Raw genomic sequence first — 23,803 nt, 5'->3', positions numbered from 1 at the left:
ATACACACAGTGATGTCACAGTATAGGGATAATGCACACAGTGATGTCACAGTACAGGGATAATGCACACAGTGATGTCACAGTACAGGGATAATGCACACAGTGATGTCACAGTATAGGGATAATGCACACAGTGATGTCACAGTACAGAGATAATACACACAGTGATGTCACAGTACAGAGATAATACACACAGTGATGTCACAGTACAGAGATAATACACACAGTGATGTCACAGTACAGGGATAATACACACAGTGATGTCACAGTACAGGTATAATACACACAGTGATGTCACAGTACAGAGATAATACACACAGCGATGTCACAGTACAGGGATAATGCACACAGTGATGTCACAGTACAGGGATAATACATACAGTGATGTCACAGTCCAGGCATAATACACACAGCGATGTTAATATGCAGTGACATTACAGTTAAAATTCACAGTGATGTTGCATTACTGGGTAACTATGCACAGTGATGTAACTGTGCATGGCAGGAGGGGGGAGTGGGAAATGGGGGTGGGGGGGGGGGTTAGTAGGGAACAGTATTTATACTTTTACATGTGTAACCTGCCAGCCATGCGGTAATCCTCTATTCCGTTTCTCCAACCCCAGCAGGCCTCCGTTGAAGTCTGGGATCACATGCAAAGCAGGGAAGATGCTGAGGAGGCAGGATGAGATTGCTGAGTGTATGGCAGTGATTCCCAAGCAGGGTGCCTATAGATGTTGCAAAACTACAACTCCCAGCATGCCCAGACAGGCTTGGGCTGTCTGTTTATCTTTCTGGCACGAGTTGATTTTAAAGGGGTACTCTGCCGCACACATCTTATGCCCTATCTCCGCGACCTCCGGGCCAGCAGCTGTAGCGTCCGGAACACAGAAGCTTGCAGCTTCCGGGTTTGTGACGTCACGCCACGCCCCCTCCATTCATGTCTATTGGAGGGGGGGGGGGCAGCTAGTACAGAGCTGTCATGCCTCCTTCCAAAGGCCTGAATGGAGGGGGCGTGGTGGCCTGCGTTGCCTCCGTGACCCGAATAACGGGTGCCAGCCCGGAGATCGCAGGGGTCCCAGCAGCAGATAAGATCTAACATCTTATCCCTTATCCTTTGGATAGGGGATAAGATGTGTGTGGCGGTGTACCCCTTTAAACAATTTGTTTTCAACCAGAGTACCCCTTTAATGGACTTTAATTTGCGCAAGGCACCTGTCATGACAAACCGGCAGCAGGGTATGTGTAAACTGGCCGGCATTTTTGTAGCCATTTTGGGACATTTGCCATTTTGACTCCTGATCATGTCGGGCCAAGTCTCAAGCTATGAGAATACCTGCCGCTTTACATATATCCCGCTGCCGGTTTACATATATCCCGCTGCCGCTTTACATATATCCCGCTGCCGCCTTACATATATCCCGCTGCCGCTTTAAATATATCCCGCTGCCGGTTTACATATATCCCGCTGCCGCTTTACATATATCCCGCTGCCGGTTTGTCATGAGAGGTAACTTTGATCTCTATGATTATATGTAGGAGATCTTAGGAGATTCCAGGTGACACCAAGAACTATATGACACAACTGCACAGTAAGTTCGTATATAATGAAAACTCTTTACAAAAAAACATATTGTACAAAACCAAGGTCGCCATTACTTCATGCAGTGTGTGGACCATTTAAATATGTTCTCTGACAGGTACCTTCAGCACACTGACTACAAGGTCTCCAGTGCCTTGCAATACGGTTTGCTTCAATGACTCTCATATTACTTATATCTCATTGTGAAGCCTCTGTGGGAGTGTAGCACAGACTCTCTCTTCTTGGTGGTGGATACATACTGGGACACATATGCAGGCAATGACTCATTTATTATATTCCATCCATTAATTGCATCTCTCTATGTGGATAATTCTCAGAAAGGGACAATTACGATTCATCAGGGATTATCCGTCATGTAGGAGCACACATTGCGGTACATATGAATAACTCCATTTCTGGTTGGTAAACTTCCAAGGTCTAAGTGGCAATGGAGAGTCATGTGTTGGCTCGGAAACTTTTCAAAGATAGTTTTAAAATGTTTGCCGATATTTGCTCTTTCAATTAGAGGGCGAAGAAAAGGAGGTAAGTCGATGGTTTGCACCGAAATGTGCATTGGGGTGGCGTCACTTCCATGTTGTGATTGTTTACAGCAGTGCTTGCCTACAAGGGTGCCTCCAGCTGTTGCAAAACTACAACTCCTAGCACGCCCGGATAGCCATTGGCTGTCCGGGCATGCTGTGATTTGTCGTTTTACAAAAGCTGGAGGATCACTGGTTGAAAGACACTGCTCTAATGAGAAGTTTTTCCTTTCTTACAAGGCCATTCCCATCTGGACCATCAGAACGACAGCAGTAAAGGATCACAGCGGATGAGTATAGGTTTTTATTTACTTACCTGGCGTGGCTACTTCTACAAATAAAAATGCCTCTTGGGGCACCCCTTTGAAGCTATATACAGTGCTATATGATATAACTGACCCATTACACTTAGTTAAAGTTAAATTAATGTGATAAGCCAGGCTACAATTGCAAGTGATGGTAGTGTATGGTGTGGCAATAACAACTAACAGTTTGCGACGCCAGGGTAGCGTTGACCTCCACACTCCAAGGTTAGACAATTCACCTGGGCCAATTGCTGGGGACAATAACGACCACCGATGAAGGGTTACGGAAAACTTACGGAAAATCCTTTACTGAGGTTAGGATGGATGTTGTGATCCTTTACAGTACAGATCAGAGCAGGGAAAATACAAAATAACCCTTGGCAGCCAGTTGCCTTGCTGGGACTAGTATTTTACAATTGTGTGGATTTTAGTTTCTGTAGACTTTTGACTTTCTCTGGATTTTAGACGAGAAACTAGCTCATTCAGTGAAAAAAGGGGATAAGACATTCTTCAGATATATAAATGAAAAAAAGGAAATCAAAACAAAGAATAACTCAATTGAAAACAGAGGAAGGAAGGTATGTAGAAGAGAATAAAGGTCTAGTCGACTGCCTCAATAAATATTGCTGTTCAGTTTTTACAGAAGAAAATGAAGGAAAATGACCTCAGTTGGGGAGAAAGACTAAAGAATCTTTTGAAGCATGTGTCTTTACAGAGGGAGATGTTCTAAATCAGCTGTCTAAAGTTAAGACAAATAAGTTGCAGGGGCCTGATGGGATATACACAAATTTATTAAAAGAGCTTAGCGGTGTACTAGCAAAATGTAACGTATTTATTTAACCAATCACTGGTAACAGGATTTGTCCAAGAAGATTGCAAATTAGCAAATGTTGTCCCCATTCATAAAAAAGGTAATTAAGAGGGATCAGACAAATATAGGCCAGTAAGTCTGACATCAATAGTGGGGAAATTAATGGAAACCCTACTAAAAGATAGGATTGTGGAACGTTTAAAATCCCATGGATTGCAAAATGAAAAACAACATGGGTTTACTTCAGGAAGATCATGATTTTTGCAGAGGTGCAGTAGACATAGCTTATCTAGATTTTAGTAAGGCTTTTGACACTGTCCCATATAGAAGACTTATATTGTTTAGGGATATTAGGCAGTGGCTGAGTGACAGAAAACAGAGGGTTGTAGTCAATGGAGAATATTCAGAGTGAGGTCTTGTTACCATTGGGGACCTCAGGGATCTGTACTGGGACCAATTTGGTTTAATATCTTCATTAGTGATATTGCAGAAGGTTTCGATGGTAAGGTATTGGTCTTTTTGCTGATGAAACTACATTTTGTAACAGGGTTGATGTTCCTGGAGGGATACACCAAATTAAAAAGGATTTGGGTAAACAAGAAGAATCGTCAGAACTCTGGCAACTTAAGTTTAATGTGGATAAGTGTAAGATAATGCACCTGGGACGTAAAAACCCTCGGGCAGCGTATAGACTATGTGACGCAGTCCTAATGTCAGTATGTGAGGAAAGGGATTCAAGGGTCATATTTTAGAAGACTTAAAGGTAGGAAGACAATGTAATAGAGCAGCAGGAAATTCTAGCACAATTTTGGATGTATAGGGAGAGGTATAAGAAGTAGAAAGAGAGAAGTGCTCATGCCACTGTACAGAACACTGATGAGACCTCACTTGGAGTTTTGTGCGCTGTACTGGAGGCCGTATCTCCAGAAGTATATAGATACATTGGAGAGAGTTCAGAGAAGATACTAAACTAGTACATGGATTGCAGGATAAAACTTAGCAGGAAAGGTTAAAGGACCTTAACATGTATAACTTGGAAGAAAGACAAGACAGAGGGGAAATGATAGAGACTTTTAAATACATAAAGGGAATCAATACAGTAAAAGAGGAGAGCATATTTAAAAGAAGAAATATTACCACAAGAGGACATACTTTTAAACTAGAGGGGCAAATATTTAACCCCTTAAGGACCCAGCCCATTTTCACCATAAGGACCTGGCCATTTTTTGCACATCTGACCACTGTCACTTTAAGCATTAATAACTCTGGGATGCTTTTACTTTTCATTCTGATTCCGACATTGTTTTTTTTCGTGACATCTTCTACTTTATGTTAGTGGTAAAATGTTGTCGATACTCGCATCATTTGTCATTTCATTTCAAAATTCAAAAAGTTGATGAAAAATTTGAAAATGTAGCATTTTTTTTTGCTTTGAAGCTCTCTGCTTATAAGGAAAATGGATATTCCAAATAAATTATACTTTGATTAACATATACAATATGTCTACTTTATGCTTGCATCATAAAGTTGACATGTTTTCACTTTTGGAAGACATCAGAGAGCTTCAAAGTTCAGCAGCAATTTTCCAATTTTTCCCAAAATTTTCAAAATCGAAATTTTTCAGGGAACTGTTCAAATTTGAAGTGAATTTAAAGGGCCTTCATATTAGAAATACCCCATTAATGACCCCTTTATGAAAACTGCACCCCTCAAAGTATTCAAAATGACATTCAAAAAGTTTGTTAACGCTTTAGGTGTTTCACAGGAATAGCAGCAAATTGAAGGAGTAAATTCAAAATCTTCATTTTTTACATTCACACGTTCTTGTAGACCCAGATTTAGAATTTTACAAATGGGTAAATGGAGAAAAGTCTTCCTAAAATATGTAACCCAATTTCTCTCGAGTAAGGAAATAACTCATATGTGTATGTCAAGTGCTCTGTGGGTGCACAATAAGGCTCAGAAGGGAATGAGTGACAGTGGGATTTTGGAGAGTGAGTATTTCTGAAATGGTTTTTGGGGGACATGTCCCATTTAAGAAGCTCCTATGGTGCCAGAACAGCAAAAAAAATCTCCCCACATGGCATACTATTTTGGAAACGACACCCATCAAGGAACGTAACAAGGGATACAGTGAGCCTTAACACCCCACAGGTGTTTGATGACTTTTTGTTAAAGTTGGATGTGTAAATTTAATTTTTTTCCCTAAAATGCTAGTTTTCCCCCAATTCTTTTTATTTTTACAAGGAATAATGGGAGAACGTGCCCCGAAAATTTGTACCCCATCTCTTCTGAGTATGAAAATACACCATGTGTGGACGTCAAGGGCTCTGCTGGCGCACTACAAAGCTCAGAAGAGAAAGGGTCACATTTGGCTTTTGGAAAGCAAATTTTGCTGAAATGGTTTTTGGGGGGCATGTCACATTTAGGAAGCCCATATGGTGCCAAAACAGCATTAAAAAAAACACATGCCATACTATTTTGGAAACTACACCCCTGAAGACACATAACAAGGGGTATAGTGAGCCTTAACACCCCACAGGTGTTTGACAAATTTCCGCTAAAGTTGGACGTGAAAATGAAAAATTAGATTTTTTTTCACTAAAATGCTGGTGTTGCCCCAACTGGTAATAGAAGAAAAAACCTCCCAAAATGTGTAACCCCATTTCTTCTGAGTATGGAAATACCCCATATGTGGATGTAAAGTGCTCTGCGGGTGAACTACAATGCTCAGAAAAGAAGGTAGCGCCATTGAGCTTTTGGAGAGAGAATTTGGTTGCAATAGAAGTCGGGGGCCATGTGGGTTTACAAAGCCCCCCGTGGTGCCAGAACAGTGGACCCCCCAAATGTGACCCCATTTTGGAAACTACACCCCTCACAGGATTTAATAAGGGGTGCAGTGAGCATTTACACCCCACTGGCGTTCGTTTGACAGATCTTTGGAACAGTGGGCTGAGCAAATGAAAAATGTAATTTTTCATTTTCACGGACCATTGTTCTAAAAATCTGTCAGTCACCTGTGAGGTGTAAATGCTTACTGTACCCCTTATTAAATTCTGTGAGGGGTGTCGTTTCCAAAATGGGATCACATGTGGGGGGTGGGTCCACTGTTCTGAAACTATGGGGGCTTTGTAAACACACATGGCCTTCAATTTCGGACACATTCTCTCTCCAAAATCCCAATGGAGCTCCTTCTCTTCTGAGCATTGTAGATCACCCGCAGAGCACTTTACATCTACATATGGGGTATGTTCTTATTCGTCAAACACCTGTTGGGTGTTAAGGCTCTCTATATCCCTTGTTATGTTCCGTGAGGGGTGTTGTTTCCAAAATGGGGTCACATGTGGGTATTTGTGATTTTGCGTTTATGTCAGAACCGCTGTAAAATCAGCCACCCCTGTGCAAATCAACAATTTAGATCTCAAATGTACATGGTGCGCTCTCACTTCTGAGCCATGTTGTGCACCGTAGAGCATTTAACGTCCACATATGGGGTATTTCCATAGAAATTGCGTTACAAATTTTGGGGGTCTTTTTTTCCTTTTACCGCTTGTGAAAATTAAAAGTATGGGCTAACACTACACTAACATGCTGGTGTAGACCCCAACTTTATCTTTTCATAAGGGGTAAAAGGAGAAAAAGACCCCCATAATTAGCAATTTCTCCTGAGTACAGAAATACCCTATATGTGGCCCTAAACTATTTCCTTGAAATACGACAGGGCTCCAAAGCGAGAGAGAGCGCCATGCGCATTTGAGGCCTATTTTGGGGATTTGCATCTGCCACCAAAATACCCTACGGCAGTGTTTCCCAAACAGGGTGTCTCCAGCTGTTGCAAAACTCCCAGCATGCCTTCCTGGAGGCTCCATTTTGGAAACAGTGCCATACAAGATGTTTTTTTTTATTGGGGGGGGGGGGGGGACGACGATGATTGTGTGGGGGAATATGTATATGTAGTGTTTTACTTTTTATTTTGTGTAGTGTAGTGTAGTGTTTTTAGGGTACATTCACACAGGCTGGGGTTTACAGTGAGTTTCTCGCTGGGAGTTTGAGCTCTCAAACTTGCAGCAGAAAACTCGCTGGAAACCCACCCGTGTGAATGTACCCTGTACATTCACATGGGGGGCAAACCTCCAGCTGTTGCAAAACTACAACTCTCAGTATGCACTGACAGACCATACATGCTAGGAGTTGTAGTTATGCAATAGCTGGAGGCACATTGGTTGCGCAACACTGAGAGTTTGTTACTTAACTCAGTGTTTCGCAACCAGTGTGCCTCCAGCTGTTGCAAAACTAGAACTCCCAGCATGTACAGTCTCTTAGACACTGAGTTAGCACACAAACTCTGTTTCACAACTAGTGTTGCTCGCGAATATTCGCAATGCGAATTTTATTCGCGAATATCGCATATTCGCAAATTCGCAAATATTCGCGAATATAGCACTATATATTCGTAATTACGAATATTCTTTTTTTTTTTATTTTTATTTCTTTCTCAGTACACATCACAGTGATCACCCCTTTCTGCTTCCAGCTTGTGTGGTGTAAAGAAGGCTCTAATACTACTGTGTGAGACTGGTGTGCGAATTTTCGCATATGTTAATTCTTGTATATGCTAATTTTCGCATACGCGAATTTGCGCATATGCGAAAATAAAATGTGAATATTACGAATATGCAAATTTAGCGAATATATGACGAATATTCGTCCATATATTCGCGAAATATCGAATATGGCCTTTGCCGCTCAACACTATTCACAACCAATGTGTCTCCAGCTGTTGCAAAACTGCAACACTCAGCATGCTTTGACAGTCAAAGGGCATGCTGAGAGTTGTAGTTTTTCAACAGCTGGAGGCATGATAGTCTGTGCATGCTGGGTGTTGAAGTCATGCAAAAGCTGGATGCACACTTTTTCAGAGAAAGAACGTGCCTACAGCTTTTGTATAACTACAACCCCCAGCAGACTACCAAAGGACATGCTGGGAGTTGTAGTTGGAACTCCAGCTGTTGCAAAACTACAGCTCCCAGCAAGCCCTTTGGCTGTGCATGCTGAGAGTTGTTGCTAAGTAACAGCAGGAGGTGAACAGGCCTCACCTCTTGCTGTATCCTGCCACCGGGACCGCAGCCGCTGCTGCCACCTTTCCTGCCACCGGGACTGCCACTGAGGGGACCCCCTGCCGGACCAGGAGAGGTAAGAGACCCCGCCGGCCCTAATCTTTGCCTTGCCCCGATCGCCACCTGGACCACTGCCCAGCAGGACAGTGATTGGTCGGTCGTTCCGACCGATCAATCACGTGATCGTGAGGTGGCACCAGCAACTGCACATTTACCTACTGAAGAAGGGGTCGGAGGACTATAGTTCCCAGTACCCTGAAACGCGTTTAGGACTTGGCACTATTCACACCATCTACTGGTACTCATCCCATTACCAGCGTCCATACTGAATCCTGGCACCTGAGGAGTTAACCTAGTCTCCAGCCTCACCTGAGGAGTCGATATAAGTTCCAGCCTCCCGCTTTGTGTGCCGGCATCTCATCTCCAGTTCCCCACGTGGGACACCGCTCCCGTGTCTGCCAGAGTGTCGGCGTTATACCCTTCTAACCATCCACGGAAGAGCGACTGCCAGGAACGGCTTTGACCATCGTGTCGCACCCCACTGCCATCGGGGTCGCTAATTCCAGCGTGAGATTGCCACTTCCCATCTTGCTGCTCCACGGCGGAGCTTTCTACAGCCGCACTCCACAGGTCCACGCCAGTGAGAACCAGGTGGCTACAGGCGGTGAGAAATCTAATATTAATGTTCCTCCATTATCATATTTATTCCAACTATTGACTATCTGGAGTCTGATCTTGCAGTATCTATCAAGTGCATTTCAACCATCTGCTCTGTTACGGGACTAACAAACCAGGTGCCGGATTATTGGACTGTACATGCTCATGATATTTTAGTCATTCATCCAGTATTATTACCCCACTAGGGCCCAGTGGGGTATGTACTAGTGCCTGTACATGTGTAGTATATTTTATTTTATTATATTTTATTGAATTGTATTTAATTAAATTTTTGTACTAGTGATGCTGTTTTTTATTCATTAATCCACACATATTATTATGCACCCTAGTTGGTGAGGTGCTTGAGGTAACAGCTATATATTTGACTTCTAATTTACAAATCTGTTTCACTTTCTGGCACCCCCTTTAATATAGGTGAAGGTGTTGCTGGTGGTTCCCTGTCTACAGCATAGTGGAAAAATTTAGCATGGCAGATCATGAAAAAGCCCTCAAACCCAAAGGAGCTAAAGACCCAAGGGAAATTCTCTCCAATTTTGCCGTATATGTTATTATGTAGTGTTTAATCTAGAACTGCGGTGCTTGGCCTTATAGCTCGCAATCAACTGTGCAAAAATACAACAATCTGTTTCCTATCAGTAAATTGCATTGCCTATTACGCATATATATATATATATATATATATATATATATATATATATATATATTGTATACATATAGCAATTGCCTCTTATTGGCAGGAATCCAATAGTAGATCACAATGAAATCCAATTCACGGCCATCAATAATCAAATCTGCATAATTTGTGCTATTCCAGCATTTTTTAAACAATATTCCTCACGTCCTTTGTACTATACACTATCCATAACTTATACAGCATGAGCTCCGAGCCATTAATCTGCTCCACTCAATGTAAAGGATGAACATTAAATCGGCTGAAATTAGAAGCTTTTTATCGTCATGGATGAAGAAATGAATGTCGTAATGTGAAGAGGCTTTATGTAATTCGTATGGCCTCCATGTAGTTTAGAACAACCAAGCAATAAGGATTCAGTCCTCCAGATCCAACAACTGGTATTTAGACCTACAAGTCTTCCTGTAAAACACAGCCAGGAGCCAAGAAGAACACTTCTGAAAAAAATGATCTGACTATAAACCTCTATATAATGAATAGGAGAGAGGGAGATAAGAAGTATGTATGGAAACCTGTCCCAAAATGCAGTCTAATCTGTAATATATAAGGCTATGTTCACATTAGCGCTAGGAAGCTCCGTTTGCTGATTCGGTTGAAATGATGGGACAATAGTGGAAAAGAAAATCCTGCATGTCAGGTTCTGTTCTCTGCTAAAAGAAAGAAAAATAACAGGTATTTAACTGAATCCCAAGAGACCCCATTTAAAAAGTGAATAGGACCTGTCAGGTGTTTGGTGTCACAACCTCCATCCCAGCCCTGTTATCAATAGTTGTAATGGAGTCTACAACCGTGATGTCAACATAGCCTAATAGAGCAGGAGGAGCAGAGCAGATTAATAGAAACAGTATCTCTCATAAGTGACTCCACTCCTCGCATTATATACAGTATATCCCATAAGTGACTCCACCCCTCACATTATATATACAGTATCTCCCATAAGTGAGTCCACCCCTCACATTATATATACAACATCTCCCATAAGTGAGTCCACCCCTCACATTATATACAGTATCTCTCATAAGTGACTCCACTCCTCGCATTATATACAGTATATCCCATAAGTGACTCCACCCCTTACATTATATATACAGTATCTCCCATAAGTGACTCCACCCCTCACATTATATACAGTATCTCCCATAAGTGAGTCCACCCCTCACATTATATACAGTATCTCCCATAAGTGACTCCACCCCTCACATTATATACAGTATCTCTCATAAGTGACTCCACTCCTCGCATTATATACAGTATATCCCATAAGTGACTCCACCCCTTACATTATATATACAGTATCTCCCATAAGTGACTCCACCCCTCACATTATATACAGTATCTCCCATAAGTGAGTCCACCCCTCACATTATATACAGTATCTCCCATAAGTGACTCCACCCCTCACATTATATACAGTATCTCTCATAAGTGACTCCACTCCTCGCATTATATACAGTATATCCCATAAGTGACTCCACCCCTTACATTATATATACAGTATCTCCCATAAGTGAGTCCACCCCTCACATTATATATACAACATCTCCCATAAGTGAGACCACCCCTCACATTATATATACAGTATCTCCCATAAGTGAGTCCACCCCTCACATTATATATACAGGATCTCCCATAAGTGAGTCCACCCCTCACATTATATACAGTATCTCCTATAAGTGACTCCACCCCTCACATTATATATACAGTATCTCCCATAAGTGAGTCCACCCCTCACATTATATATACAGTATCTCCCATAAGTGAGTCCACCCCTCACATTATATACAGTATCCCCCATAAGTGACTCCACCCCTCACATTATATACAGTATCTCCCATAAGTGAGTCCACCCCTCACATTATATACAGTATCTCCCATAAGTGACTCCACCCCTCACATTATATACAGTATCTCCCATAAGTGAGTCCACCCTCACATTATATATACAGTATCTCCCATAAGTGACTCCACCCCTCACATTATATATACAGTATATCTCATAAGTGACTCCACCCCTCACATTATATATACAGTATATCTCATAAGTGACTCCACCTCTCACATTATATATACAGTATCTCCCATAAGTGACTTCACCCCTCACATTATATACAGTATCTCCCATAAGTGAGTCCACCCCTCACATTATATACAGTATCTCCCATAAGTGAGTCCACCCCTCACATTATATATACAGTATCTCCCATAAGTGACTCCACCCCTCACATTATATATACAGTATCTCCCATAAGTGAGTCCACCCCTCACATTATATATACAGTATCTCCCATAAGTGAGTCCACCCCTCACATTATATACAGTATCTCCCATAAGTGAGTCCACCCCTCACATTATATACAGTATATCTCATAAGTGAGTCCACCCCTCACATTATATATACAGTATCTCCTATAAGTGAGTCCACCCCTCACATTATATACAGTATCTCCCATAAGTGAGTCCACCCCTCACATTATATATACAGGATCTCCCATAAGTGAGTCCACCCCTCACATTATATACAGTATCTCCCATAAGTGAGTCCACCCCTCACATTATATATACAGTATCTCCCATAAGTGAGTCCACCCCTCACATTATATACAGTATCTCCTATAAGTGACTCCACCCCTCACATTATATATACAGTATCTCCCATAAGTGAGTCCACCCCTCACATTATATATACAGTATCTCCCATAAGTGAGTCCACCCCTCACATTATATACAGTATCCCCCATAAGTGACTCCACCCCTCACATTATATACAGTATCTCCCATAAGTGAGTCCACCCCTCACATTATATATACAGGATCTCCCATAAGTGAGTCCACCCCTCACATTATATATACAGTATCTCCCATAAGTGAGTCCACCCCTCACATTATATATACAGGATCTCCCATAAGTGAGTCCACCCCTCACATTATATACAGTATCTCCCATAAGTGACTCCACCCCTCACATTATATATACAGTATCTCCCATAAGTGAGTCCACCCCTCACATTATATATACAGGATCTCCCATAAGTGAGTCCACCCCTCACATTATATACAGTATCTCCCATAAGTGAGTCCACCCCTCACATTATATATACAGTATCTCCCATAAGTGAGTCCACCCCTCACATTATATACAGTATCTCCTATAAGTGACTCCACCCCTCACATTATATATACAGTATCTCCCATAAGTGAGTCCACCCCTCACATTATATATACAGTATCTCCCATAAGTGAGTCCACCCCTCACATTATATACAGTATCCCCCATAAGTGACTCCACCCCTCACATTATATACAGTATCTCCCATAAGTGAGTCCACCCCTCACATTATATGTACAGTATCTCCCATAAGTGACTCCACCCCTCACATTATATACAGTATCTCCCATAAGTGAGTCCACCCTCACATTATATATACAGTATCTCCCATAAGTGACTCCACCCCTCACATTATATATACAGTATATCTCATAAGTGACTCCACCCCTCACATTATATATACAGTATATCTCATAAGTGACTCCACCCCTCACATTATATATACAGTATCTCCCATAAGTGACTTCACCCCTCACATTATATACAGTATCTCCCATAAGTGAGTCCACCTCTCACATTATATACAGTATCTCCCATAAGTGAGTCCACCCCTCACATTATATATACAGTATCTCCCATAAGTGACTCCACCCCTCACATTATATATACAGTATCTCCCATAAGTGAGTCCACCCCTCACATTATATATACAGTATAACCCATAAGTGAGTCCACCCCTCACATTATATACAGTATCTCCCATAAGTGAGTCCACCCCTCACATTATATACAGTATATCTCATAAGTGAGTCCACCCCTCACATTATATATACAGTATCTCCTATAAGTGAGTCCACCCCTCACATTATATACAGTATCTCCCATAAGTGAGTCCACCCCTCACATTATATATACAGTATATCCCATAAGTGAGTCCACCCCTCACATTATATATACAGTATATCTCATAAGTGAGCCCACCCCTCACATTATATATACAGTATATCCCATAAGTGAGTCCACCCCTCACATTATATATACAGTATCTCCCATAAGTGAGTCCACCCCTCACATTATATATACAGTATCTCCCATAAGTGAGTCCACCCCTCACATTATATACAGTATCTCCCATAAGTGAGTCCACCCCTCACATTATATACAGTATCTCCCATAAGTGAGTCCACCCCTCACATTATATACAGTATCTCCCATAAGTGAGTCCACCCCTCACATTATATATACAGTATCTTCCATAAGTGAGTCCACCCCTCACATTATATACAGTATATCCCATAAGTGATTCCACCCCTCACATTATATATACAGTATCTCCCATAAGTGAGTCCACCCCTCACATTATATATACAGTATCTCCCATAAGTGAGTCCACCCCTCACATTATATATACAGTATCTCCCATAAGTGACTCCACCCCTCACTTTATATACAGTATATCCCATAAGTGACTCCACCCCTCACATTATATATACAGTATCTCCCATAAGTGAGTCCACCTTTCACATTATATACAGTATATCCCATAAGTGAGTCCACCCCTCACATTATATACAGTATATCCCATAAGTGAGTCCACCCCTCACATTATATACAGTATCTCCCATAAGTGACTCCACCCCTCACATTATATATACAGTATATCCCATAAGTGAGTCCACCCCTCACATTATATATACAGTATCTTCCATAAGTGAGTCCACCCCTCACATTATATAAAGTATCTCCCATAAGTGAGTCCACCCCTCACATTATATACAGTATCTCCCATAAGTGAGTCCACCCCTCACATTATATACAGTATCTCCCATAAGTGAGTCCACCCCTCACATTATATATACAGTATCTCCCATAAGTGAGTCCACCCCTCACATTATATATACAGTATCTCCCATAAGTGACTCCACCCCTCACTTTATATACAGTATATCCCATAAGTGACTCCACCCCTCACATTATATATACAGTATCTCCCATAAGTGAGTCCACCTTTCACATTATATACAGTATATCCCATAAGTGAGTCCACCCCTCACATTATATACAGTATATCCCATAAGTGAGTCCACCCCTCACATTATATACAGTATCTCCCATAAGTGACTCCACCCCTCACATTATATATACAGTATATCCCATAAGTGAGTCCACCCCTCACATTATATATACAGTATCTTCCATAAGTGAGTCCACCCCTCACATTATATAAAGTATCTCCCATAAGTGAGTCCACCCCTCACATTATATACAGTATCTCCCATAAGTGAGTCCACCCCTCACATTATATACAGTATCTCCCATAAGTGAGTCCACCCCTCACATTATATACAGTATCTCCCATAAGTGAGTCCACCCCTCACATTATATACAGTATCTCCCATAAGTGACTCCACCCCTCACGTTATATACAGTATCTCCCATAAGTGAGTCCACCCCTCACATTATATACAGTATCTCCCATAAGTGAGTCCACTCTCACATTATATACAGTATCTCCCATAAGTGAGTCCACCCCTCACATTATATACAGTATCTCCCATAAGTGAGTCCACTCCTCACATTATATATACAGTATCTCCCATAAGTGAGTCCACCCCTCACATTATATACAGTATCTCCCATAAGTGACTCCACCCCTCACATTATATACAATATCTCCCGTAAGTGAGTCCACCCCTCACATTATATACAGTATCTCCCATAAGTGAGTCCACCCCTCACATTATATACAGTATCTCCCATAAGTGAGTCCACCCCTCACATTATATACAGTATCTCCCATAAGTGAGTCCACCCCTCACATTATATATACAGTATCTCCCATAAGTGAGTCCACCCCTCACATTATATATACAGTATCTCCCATAAGTGAGTCCACCCTCACATTATATATACAGTATCTCCCATAAGTGACTCCACCCCTCACATTATATACAGTATCTCCCATAAGTGACTCCACCCCTCACATTATATATACAGTATATCTCATAAGTGACTCCACCCCTCACATTATATATACAGTATCTCCCATAAGTGACTCCACCCCTCACATTATATACAGTATCTCCCATAAGTGAGTCCACCCCTCACATTATATACAGTATCTCCCATAAGTGACTCCACCCCTCACATTATACATACAGTATCTCCCATAAGATTCCACCCCTCACATACAGTATCTCCCATAAGTGAGTCCACCCCTCACATTATATACAGTATCTCCCATAAGTGAGTCCACCCCTCACATTATATATACAGTATCTCCCATAAGTGAGTCAACCCTTCACATTAGATATACAGTATCTCCCATATACACGTTTATTTCCACCACATATAATGCCGCCATCATGCGTCCCTCACATATAATGCCCCCATCATGCCCCTAGAGAGATGTGACACTCATCAGGTAGGGCTCCCCATTAGGCACACAGGCCCCCATATAGACATGACACCCATCAGGTAAGGCTCCCAAGTAGGTATAGAGGCCCCAGATAGATATGATTCCCATCACTGATGGGGGTAATATCTATTTGGGGGCCTGTCTACCTACTGAAGAGTCCTACCTCATGATCAGGTAGGGGTTCCCAATAGGTGTACAGGCCCCCAGATAGATATTGCCCCCGGCAGGTAGGGCTCCTATTTAAACAATTATAGATAGGTTAGCTCCTGGTGATAAGCAGGTCCTCCCTTATTAGGTATCACAGCTACAGTACTTACATCTTCCTGCTTCAGCCTAAAACGAGCCTTCTTTGCTGAGATGCACGTATTAGGTGACATCATCACATGCGCCAAGCAGGATGTCAGTGTTCCAGCGTCCTGCACTGCAAATACTATGACGTCACCAATCACGCGCATCCCTCCAGGAAGGCTCACAATCGGCAGCAGCAGGGAGATATAGGTACAGTAGAAGTGTGAGCCGATGTGTATGAAGTCTTCTGGCATTTAGAGCTGCTTACCCGAAGCAGAGCTAAATGCCTGAAATCACCTGCCTGGCGCCCGGGCCGCAAAATTTTGTTCCTTGGTCCGCAAATGGCCCGCAGGCCGGGAGTTTGAGACCCCTGATCTAGGCCCTGAAGACTTTCACAGGAACAAAATAGTACACCACTTAGATGTACGCACAGGTTACACTTAATAGAGAACAATACGCTTTTAGTGATCTGCTCACCCTAACTGGCTGGCTACAATTAACTTTTCAGTTATTGTACACACCAGTGCTGCAGCACACTGTCGCTGTATACTACACCCAAAATTGCACTTTCTCTCTCAATCTCACTCCCTTCCCTATCAGTGTTTCTAGGCTGGATTTGGGCTTGAAGTGAATCACTGCTGTAAATAAGCTTTTCTGTGCAACACACATTGCTCTCTGTCCCTCTCTGCAATAGAACGCTGATGTGACAGGAAGGTGAACTGCTGCTGTAAAAATGCTTTTCTGTGCAACACACAATGCTCTCTGTCCCTCTTTCTCTGCAATAAAAGCCTGAAGTGACTGGCCGCAAGATGGCTGCAGATTCTATAGGGCTGTGACATCACAGGGGCGACTGGCTGCTGATAGGCTGCATGCTGCATGTGATTCAGGGTCATCCAGCCTACCCTTGTTCCCGCCTTCCCAGGATTCCTTGCCCAATGTCCTCACCTGTGGATCCGCCATTTTTGATGCCCTGGAGCCTGGACCCCATTCAATGGAGTTTAATGAAGCTATTCGCAAGATCGAATCGTGGCGATATTCACATTCGCATTAGTTGCGAATCAAATTTTTAACGAATTCGGATACGTCAGATTCAATTCGCTCATCTCTAGCTGTAACAATCAGCCACCACTGGGCAAATGACCTTAAATGTACATGGTGCTCTCACTCCTGAGCCTTGTTGTGTGCCCGCAGAGCATTTTAAGTCCACATATGGGGTATTTCCGTACTCAGAAGAAATTGCGATACAAATTTTGGAGGTCTTTTTTTCCTTTTACCTCTTGTGAAAATGAAAAGTATGGGGCAACACCAACATGTTAGTGTAAAAATTTTTTTTTATTACAATAAAATGCTGGAGTAGTCCCCAACTTTACCTTTTCATAACTGAACTGTTGCCTTGAAATAGGACAGGGCTCTGAAGTGAGAGAGCACCATGTGCATTTGAGGACTAAATATGGTATTTGCATAGACACCAACCCGGATGCAAGAATTACACTTGCCATCCGATATCAAAATTACCCTACGGCAGTGTTTCAAAAACAGGGTGCCTCCAGCTGTTGCAAAACTCCCAGCATGCCTGGACAGTCAATGGCTGTCCGGAAATACTGGGAGTTATTGTTTTGCAACAGCCAGAGGCTCCATTTTGGAAATAGTGCCATACCAGACGTTTTTCATTTTAATTGGGGTGGGGGGGGGGGGGGTAAATTGATAGGGGTATGTGTATATGTAGCGTTTTACTTTTTATTTTGTGTAGGTGTGGTGTTTTTAGGGTACATTTGGGGCATATTTGCAGGGTCGGTGGTGTGTAGGGCAGTGGTCGATGGCCTGCAGGAGTGGGGACTTACTCGGAATTTAGCTCTGCTGGAGCTTTTCCCAATTGTGGTGGCCGTGGAGGTGTGGAGTGCTCTGTTCCGCAATAGGAAAATGTGTTTCCATTGCGAAAACATGGGGGTGTTTCAGGCCATTAACAGACAGATGGCGAGCTTGCCGCTGGTGGTTAGTTTACTTCGCCATCTAGTGCTTCTGGGTTTGGAGCTTAATTCACATCTGGTAGCATTGCATGTGCCCTCTTTTGATGCATGCGACTGGTTTTTTTTTGTCCGTTTTCAGTTTGTAGGGGTTTTCAGGAAATGCTTACGTGAGGCCGAGGAGTATAGCTAACACTCTTTTTGCATTGGGGCAGCCACGGAAGTGGCTCGGTGGGGGTTGGGGCCTGAGCATTTATATTTGGCCACATTTGTTGTGAGTGGTATTTCCTGTTTGCTGTTGTTTTTTCTTTTATCTTTCTTGTTTGTCTGTATTGCTTATTTTTTCCTTTTGTCTTTGCAGATGCTGGCCTGGGATTGGTGTGGATCGTCGGCCATTCATATGTCACTCGGGGTGGGGTGAGAGCGGAGTTGTGCCAGGCGGGGCGTCATTTGGGTTTTCCCCGTTCCAAGGCACAAGTACGTTGGTTGGGTCGGGGTGGTATGTGATGGTCAGAGTTGTTGGGTTAGGTTCAGTTTTTTGTGCAGATGGATAGGCCCCCGGATATTTTGGTGGTTCACCTGGGGGGGAATGATCAGGGGTTTTGGCGTTCCTGTGACCTCATGAGAGATCTGCTACGCCTGTGGTCTTCCTTTCCCGGGGTGATTATTGTGTGGTCAGAGATAGTGGCTAGGAGGAAGTGGAGGCAGGCCCGCTCGGTGGTGGCTTTGAATAAGGCTCGCATTAAAGTCAACAAGGTGGTCAGCAAATTTGTGGCGAGGAATGGTGGGCTTGTAGTGCGCCATAGGGAGCTGGAGGAGGGGGCCCCTGAGTTAATGGCCTTGGACGGAGTGCACCTAAATGAGATGGGGATTGACTTGGGGACTCTGGAATTAAGGGATGCTGTGAAGAGGGTCATCTCATTGTGAAGGAATGGCCAGAAGTAAGTGGATCACTTCTTGACGTTGTGGCTGGGTCAGGAGTGGGATCTGGAGGCATTAATGGACAACATGGAGGTTTTGGATCGGAGTATGGAGGTGGGCTGGGAGTGGTTCCCAGCCTGGCAGTAAAGTCTCTGTGGGCAAGGGGCCCAAGGGAAGGTTTTGGGCTGCATAATTGGTGTTACGCACCTGTATGCGGGGCTGTCACGAACTGGATGTTGATCCTTCACCTATGTCGATATCGGGGAGCGGAGTCTAGGAGTCTTCACCAGAGCCTGCCACAAAGCAGGATGGATTTGCAGCGGCAGGTGACACCCAGGTCGCTACCCCCGACACGGCACGACCACACCGGTAACTGGGAAAGGCGAGGTACAGGAGGAGGAGGCAGAGGCGTAGTCAATGTAGCAGAAGGTCAAGGCAGGCGTCAAAGGTTCGGAGTCAGTAAACGTAGCAGGAAGGTCTGGAACATGGGTATGGCAAAAACAGGCTATGGGAACGCTTTCTCTTAGGCAATGAGCACTGAAGATCCGGCAGGGGGGTGTGGGAGGTGCAACAATTTATAATGTGCTGTTCAGGTGCATTACTAATTATGGGCGCACTGGCCCTTTAAATCTCAAAGCACCGGAGCGCGCACGCCCTAAGGGACGGGCCACACGCACCAAGGCTGAGAGGAAGGTAAGGAGCGGAGCAAGGTAATGGACGGGCCGGGACTCGCATGCGGGCTCGTCCCGCGATGTGAATCCCGGCCCCGCCGGGAGACGGGGATGCAGGGACTCTGCACTCCCGGCCGGAGCTTGCGGCCGGAGCGCAGAGTGTAACAATTGGTTCTCCTGGGTCAGGTGACCTATGGCCAGGAGTAAGTAGCAGGCCCCTTAGGTTCGTAAAACAGTGCCTTCAGGTCCTTCTCCTCCTCTAATGTTACTCAGGGATAGTTGTTTTCCTTGTTTTATGTATAATGTTCATACAAATTATTTTTATTATAGTTACAATGTTTTAATTGAGTTGTTAATAAATTGGGCTGCTGTGGCCATTTTTTCACCAACACTTTGTCTCAGTCCTTATTGGGGAATGGGGAATGTAGATGAGTAAAAGAATAGCTGGGGAAGGGGTAGTTGGTGCAGATCATAGCAGATATAATATCCCCTAGTCATGACTTGACTCACCTGATGACTGACTATTAGAAGATTTGAGCTCACTTGCAATTGACAGGTGGCTGCAGACTTTAGGCTTGAGGCCTCCAATGGCTGGACACAGGCACTGGGACAGATGACTGGACTTGAACTCAGCAGGAAATGAAGTGTGTTCAAAGAGAGATATTGCAGCTCCTCCCTTCCTTATAAAGGGGGGCTGTGCAAGGAGCCCATAGGTTACTAGCGAGATCACCTGGTCACTGGTGTTCTCTGGGTAACAATACAATCATATAACTTAAACATGTGACATGATCATGTGACTAACAATACAGGTCCTTTACTCTTTCATGGGAAAATGTATATATACACAGGGGGAGACACTGCAGGGGAGCCCTGGGGACATATATGGACTCAACCTGATGGGACTGTAGGACCATATCCCGTACTGGGACACCACAAATATTTACAAAAATGTGAGAGGTATACTCACTTATGGGAAATACTGTAAAGTTTTATGGAAAAAGTTCTAGGATAACTAATTTATTTATGGGAAATCGCTACTCATTCTGGGCTTAGTAGTCAAGTGGGTGGTCCTAGTAAGTGGTTGGCAGCCTTAGTATATGTGAATAAGAGTACATGTAGAGAAAGCTATTAATGACTGAGCAGGACCTCCCACATGATATTTAGCCCAGAATGAGCAGAGATTTACATGAAAAAATTACAAGTTATCCTTAAACTTTCCTTATCTTTAGGATATGCTTTTGCTATATTTCCTCACTTCCTCACATGATATTTCTGCAAAATCTTGTCTATTTTTGTATTACTTTTTAAAATGATGTGTTTTCCCTATAACATATCGTGTGATTTATAGATCATATGGATTAAAGTTTCCTCTTAAAATCACAACTTAAAATGTCAAAAATACAAAAAACAAAACACAAAAATAATTTAAAAAAAAAACTACACCAGAGGGACAAAACCCTACTTACTGGGTTAAAAACATCACAAGTAGAGCATGCTATGCTTATTTTTATTTTTCTAGTTATTTTTTGGTGGGGGGGGGGAAGACCGACTGAGAAAACATGTCCCAAATGAACATAAATGTCACAAAAAAAAGGTGTTTTTTCTATTTCCCTATTGACTTTCAGCTACTATTTGTCCACTTTTCAGCCCCACAAAAAGTTAAAAGTAAGGAAAGGCACGAAATATCGTAAAATATGACATACAGCAGAAATGCGGAGCACTCACCCAGACTTGCTTGTGATAGCTTCTTTATTGTTCACGTGAACATGCGGGGTACAGCGTGCAGGGGAGCAGGTGTGGAAGACACAGGGGTATGAGGCTGACTACGGCGACAATATGACATTGCTGCTAAAAGTGATATGTGTGATACTAACAGTAGCAACATAAATGGTTTCTAGAAGCTCCTAGAAAGACATCTGTAGAATCTGGAAAAACAGAGGAAAGACCTTGTTAGTCAAATATTATTTTTTGTCCTATCTGTAGGCATCATGTTCTAGAGCAGGAGGAGCTGAACAGGTTGATGTTTAGATTTGTAGTTTATTAATGTAAATTTCTGACCTCAATAGTCCAGTGGGCAGTCCTAATAACATCAATCACTGAACAGGACCACCCACTGGACTCCCAAGGCCAGAATTAGCAGAAATTTACCTCAATAAATTAAAAGGTATTTTGAATCTTTTCCCACAAATCTATATATCAATCTGCTCAGCTCTTTCTGCTCTATAACCTAACACCTGAAATATGGGTTGCACTTCCAATGTGACAGGTTCATTTCATTTGGCGTTATTTTTTGTGAAAAAACACTGCGGCCAGATGTTAGCTGCAAGTCAATAGGGAACTGTAAAATGCCAAATCCACTTGGCTTTTTTCAGTTTGGCATTTTTTTTATCCTTTTGGCGTTTTCTACTATTTTGGGCTCCTTGGCAGTTTTTCAAAAACGACCTCTTGTTGAGACTTTGGAGTTTTTTCGGGAAAAACGCCATGTGGGTTTTAACTTTGGCGTTTTTGCAGGCGGTTTTTATTCTTTTTTGGACTTTCCAAAAAAGTGATGGAGATACCTTTTTTTTTTTTTGTACAAATTTGGTAGGGTACCATTAAAAAAAATAATAATAAAAAAGATACAGTAGTGATGGAAAAAATTGCATTTAACAAAATGTATTTTTTTATAACAAAATCTTTATACTTTTTTAAAAGGGATCAATTTATGTGGGCGGTCAGGGCAATAAAAATATTGCTGAAAATAATAAAAATGTAGTGTGTGTTTTTCCCTTTTTTTATTTTTCATTTTATTTTTTTAGGTAGTACTACTACTCCCAGCATGGAACACACTGTTCCATGATGGGAGTAGTAGTAGCTATACTAATTGACAGATCGTCCCGGGTCCGTTGCGATCCTCCTGTATAATGTATAGATACGGACGACCACTCTTCTATGGTCCCCTGCACTGTCTTATACAGTATATACACCTATTCATATTTCTCATAGAGAGCTGTGATTGGCCAGATGGTTCCAGCCAATCACAACACTGTGGGAAATATGAATAGGTGTATATATACAGTACAGACCAAAAGTTTGGACACACCTTCTCATTCAGAGTTTTCTTTATTTTCATGACTATGAAAATTGTAGATTCACACTGAAGGTGTGAAACTACTGAAAATATGTCATATTCTAGGTTCTAGCCACCTTTTGCTTTGATTACTGCTTTGCACACTCTTGGCATTCTCTTCATGAGCTTCAAGAGGTAGTCACCTGAAATGGTCTTCCAACAGTCGTGAAGGAGTTCCGAGAGATGCTTAGCACTTGTTGGCCCTTTTGCTTTCACTCTGCGGTCCAGCACAACCCCAAACCATCTCGATTGGGTTCAGGTCCGGTGACTGTGGAGGCCAGGTCATCTGGTGCAGCGCCCCATCACTCTCCTTCTTGGTCAAATAGCCCTTACACAGCCTGGAGGTGTTTGGGGTCATTGTCCTGATGAAAAATAAATGATGGTCCAACTAAACGCAAACTGGATAGAATAGCATGCCGCTGCAAGATGCTGTGGTAGCCATGCTGGTTCTGTATGCCTTCAATGTTGAATAAATCCCCAACAGTGTCACCAACAAAGCACCCCCCCACCATCACACATCCTCCTCCACACCAGCACACCTGTGAAGTGAAAACCATTTCAGGTGACTACCTCTTGAAGCTCAACAAGAGAATGCCAAGAGTGTGCAAAGCAGTAATCAAAGTAAAAGGTGGCTACTTTGAAGAACCTAGAATATGACATATTTTC

General features: G+C 42.7%; 1 long non-coding RNA gene across 1 annotated transcript; it reads right to left on the bottom strand.

Moving 5' to 3' along the window:
• Positions 1-603: 603 nt before the first annotated feature.
• LOC130285585 (uncharacterized) lies at positions 604-23,548 on the bottom strand. Its single transcript, XR_008847391.1, has 3 exons — positions 23,281-23,548; positions 21,754-21,953; positions 604-669 (listed from the first exon to the last, which is right to left on the bottom strand). It is a non-coding gene; the product is annotated as an uncharacterized LOC130285585 (long non-coding RNA).
• Between the last annotated feature and the right edge of the window lie 255 nt (positions 23,549-23,803).

The sequence above is a fragment of the Hyla sarda genome, chromosome 8 (genome assembly GCF_029499605.1).
Source record: "Hyla sarda isolate aHylSar1 chromosome 8, aHylSar1.hap1, whole genome shotgun sequence".
NCBI lineage: Eukaryota > Metazoa > Chordata > Amphibia > Anura > Hylidae > Hyla > Hyla sarda.
Note: the sequence above shows the minus strand (reverse complement) of the source record. Positions and strands in the feature narration are given on the sequence as shown.